The following is a 4,032-nucleotide window of genomic DNA, read 5'->3' as shown; positions in this document are numbered from 1 at the left end:
CCCTCAGCCTGCCCCCCCCCGCCCCGCCCCCAGACGGGCCTGGTTTCCAGGGAGATGGGTCGAGGCTGGGAGGCCTGCGCGCCCGGGAGGCTTCGGGGAGCGTGTGCTGGGCTGGGTTCGTGTTGCCTAAGCCAGTTTCCAGCTCCACCCCCTGGTGACTGGGCTCCGGGGAATGTCCACAATTCCAGCCGGGGTCCCACGCCCACAGTCAGGAATGTTGCTGCTCTCGGGAGTGGGGTTCGGAGGGAGCAGGGTGTCCCCAGGGTCTCGTCTGTAAGCTGGGGTGACGGGGCCTCTATTCCCGCCTCCTCCGTGTGCCTGGCTCTGGGTCACCCCGTGGCTCACGGTCAGATGGTCCAGTAGTGGGACGCGCCCATCCCCCAAAGGGAGAAACCAGGGTGCTCTTGAGACTTGGCCCCTTGCAGCCGTGTGGCCCCCAGGGACCCCGTCCCTCATCGAGGAGGGCGCTGCGGTGAGCTGGCGGGCGCCCCTGCGGGTGCTCCCTAGGCCAGCAGTGAGAACAGCCTTTACGCCTTCTAACCAGCTTCCCCTGAGGACCCAAGGTGCATTATTTGGGGTGCCGAGGAGGGGCTCCCCAGTTCAGAAAGCTCTGTTTCTGGAAGCACCTGGCTTCAGATGCAGGAGTGTGGTCTGGAGGAGCTGTGGGCCGCTGAGTCAGCGAGTCCCTGGCTTCAAGGCCAGAGGGTTGTGACCTGGGGTGGGGGGAGGGGGAGCCGGGCGTCGTCAGTCCCGGCCGAGGCTCGGGAACTGCTGACGGCTTCCTGCAGGCCTGTGACCCGGCCCGGGGTGGCCCGTCAGTCATCACAGGCCTGTTTGGTTCCGATATCCTTGTTTTGCAAAGAGCAGTTCCTGAAATCTCGCCGACCAGAGCTTTGCTCGTCTTTGATTGGGGCGGTTTCAGCCACCAAGGCCAAAAATAACAGACGCAGGCCGAGCCTTGTGGAGCACAGCCCTGTGCTAGCCCCTTCTGTGTGTCCGGTGGCCGCTGGGTGTCAGGCTCGCGGCTCACGGCGTCTGTCTCCAGCCGCAGATGATCTTTCCTCAGACCGGGGGGGGGGGGGTGCTGAGGACTCAGGACGGACATCTCCAGCCTGACCNGGGGTGGCCCGTCAGTCATCACAGGCCTGTTTGGTTCCGATATCCTTGTTTTGCAAAGAGCAGTTCCTGAAATCTCGCCGACCAGAGCTTTGCTCGTCTTTGATTGGGGCGGTTTCAGCCACCAAGGCCAAAAATAACAGACGCAGGCCGAGCCTTGTGGAGCACAGCCCTGTGCTAGCCCCTTCTGTGTGTCCGGTGGCCGCTGGGTGTCAGGCTCGCGGCTCACGGCGTCTGTCTCCAGCCGCAGATGATCTTTCCTCAGACCGGGGGGGTGCTGAGGACTCAGGACGGACATCTCCAGCCTGACTTCTGGGTTCCTAGACCCAGGCGGGGCTCAGAACATGCGCCCTGGAGGGTGGCCTGCTGGGAAATCGCATTAGGCCAGGTCACATCTGCACCTCATGGGCGGGGAGCCAGAGGCCGGGAAGGACGACGGGGTGTTGCCTAGCGCGGACCGCGTGAACCCTGAGGACCCTCTCTTTCCCGTGCCCTTGGGTGAGGGGCGGCCTCTTCCGGAGTCTTAGTTTCCCCAGCCGCCCTGTTCACGTGGCGCTTCTCTCCTACACCCGAAGCGCTGCGTCTTGCTAATACTCGATGGTTAAACCTCTATGTCTGCAGGTATAGTCGTAACCAGGGCCCGGAGGGGGCAGGGCACAGCTTCGTGTATTCAATCCTGTGTCCGCTCCCAGCCTGTCCGTCCCCGGCGCCCCAGTCCCCGGGCCGCAGGGAACGCCTGTGGGCTGACTCCTTCCCGCTTTGGTGGGGGAATCCTGGGATGCTTTTCCCCGCATCCCCGCCCCACCCAGAGCAGAGCCCACTCTGACGGCCGGATCCAGCCCCTATTATGTGTATAAGGTCTCACCAGCCCACAGCGCACTTGCTTCTGGGCCATTTGTGTGAACACCGCCTACGCCGTGTCCTCTGTTTCACGCTCCCCTGGCCTGGCCCCGCCTGATGGCCCTTTGCAGAAATCATTGCCAGAACTGCCTGTGTGGCCCCTGCTGGTCTTGCTTCTGCGGCCCAGGGCTGGGGAGTGGGGAGAAGTCATGTACCCTGCCCCCACCGCCCCGGGGGCCTCCGCATTCCTGAGATTCACCATTCTGGCCGGTGGTGGATTAGCCCTCGGGGCCAAAGTGTGACCTGGACTCCTGGAGTGGGGTTGTCTGGGTGGAGGCTGGGCTTAAGTGCTCTTCTGTCTGGCCCTGACCCTGGGAAGACCTCTATGGTACCCCCTTCTTGGCCTCGTCTTTCTAAGACTCGGCCCAGAGGCCTCCACTTCCAAGAAGCCTTCCTTGATTCCATGCTCCTCTCCTTTCCACCCCAGGCTTCCCTTTGCCACTGTAAGGTAAGGACTGTACTACTTTATCCCAGTCTCTGTCCAGGTCTGTCTCTCCAGCTTGTCTGTGAGCCCTGGTGGCTGGGGGCTGAAGGCACAGCCGAGATAGGGGGGGCCAAGTTCGTTGGTGGGGGCGGGGGGAGCTCCGAACCCCAGAGAGCAGAGCTATCTCAAGACGGGAGTAGGGGATCTAGCCAGAGGCTGGGCTGCGTGCAAGGGAGGCTGTCCCGGGGTCCCCGCTGGGCGAGGGGGGAGGCTGGGTCTCAGTCCCAGAGACCTGGGAACACTCTCAGAGGATACGACGAAATTCGGAATCACCTTTGGTCTTGATTTGACTGCAGTTGTCGCTATTTGCCCCTATGAGCTAAACAATAAAAAATAAGCCAAGGGTGGGAGGCAGGGCCCCCCTCAGCCCCTTGCTGCCCAGCTCTGGGTCGCAGTCCCAGGAGAGAGGCCGCTGTGACCCCTGGGAGAGTGCTCTGGAAGTCACAGCCGCTGGGCTGGGCCGGGCGGGGGGCTCCCCAGGGGCAGCTGGTCCCTGCGAGGTGCAGACTTTCCCAAGGGAAGGACACAGAACCGGTTTGGGTGCTTCCCAGGGCTACCTGGGACACCTCCGTCCGGAAGGAGCTGTAGACTGTCTTCCCTGCAAAGGACACTGGGGAGACAGGGACCGAGTGCCAGCATGTGTTTAAGGGACATAGAGTGCCAGGCGCCATGTGCTTCAGCACAGCGTCCCCGTGACCCGTGGGGGGGAGAGGCTCCCAGTGGGGATCCTTCCCCCGTCTCCTCTCTGAACCTCCGTGTCCTTGCATGACTCCCTGAGGCCGCACCGAGGACACAGGCCCGCCCCCCCCCGGCCTCCAGGTACCCCGTGCGTCAGCCCCCCCGCCCCCCGCAGATGCACGTGCTCTCCCGGGTGAGGGTGGTCGTGCCCACGGCTCCCACACTGGCTGGAAAACGTGTCTCTTACACTCGGTCCCGAGCAGCCAACATGCGGGACACAAGCCGTCCTGCTTCCCCAAACATGCAGACCCCTCTGTCGGGGAAAGCGCCTCGCTCGCGGTTTGGTTTGCTTTCTATCCAGCACCCTCGTAGCTGCATGCGAGGCCCCCAGAGGGGAGGAAAGGCGGGCGAGAGGCAGGTGCTCGGGGAAACTCCAGGGACGCTGGAGTCCGGCTGTGGACAGCAGGGCAGCGTCCAGGACAGGGACAGAATTACCGCCCAGAAGAATGAAAATCTGAGTGTGGATTACTTGGAAAACCCCAGCCTCACACGGGACTTGCTCTCTAGATTCCTGGGAATCAGGGTGCACTTTCTCTGGCTGCTTGGCTGACACCGTAGAGGGTCAGGGCATCTGCCTCTGTGCTGGGCAGACCTGAGACCCCGGCCGTGCGACCCCAGGCAGGTGCTGTCTCTCCGTGCAGCACATGGCGCTAACATGGACACCAGGAGGGCTATGACCCATGCATCTAGCATCTTCTCGGCAAGTGACGATCGGGATTTATTACAGCAGCCGCGTTAGGCAGCAGAGCTGTTGCAGGTGTGTGTGGGGGCGGGGGGGGGGGGGGGGGGGGGGG

The sequence above is a fragment of the Crocuta crocuta genome, unplaced genomic scaffold (assembly GCF_008692635.1).
Source record: "Crocuta crocuta isolate KB4526 unplaced genomic scaffold, BGI_CrCroc_1.0 scaffold179, whole genome shotgun sequence".
In the NCBI taxonomy this organism is placed as follows: Eukaryota; Metazoa; Chordata; class Mammalia; order Carnivora; family Hyaenidae; genus Crocuta; species Crocuta crocuta.
The sequence above is the reverse complement of the archived record's forward strand: the minus strand, read 5'-3'. Positions refer to the sequence as shown.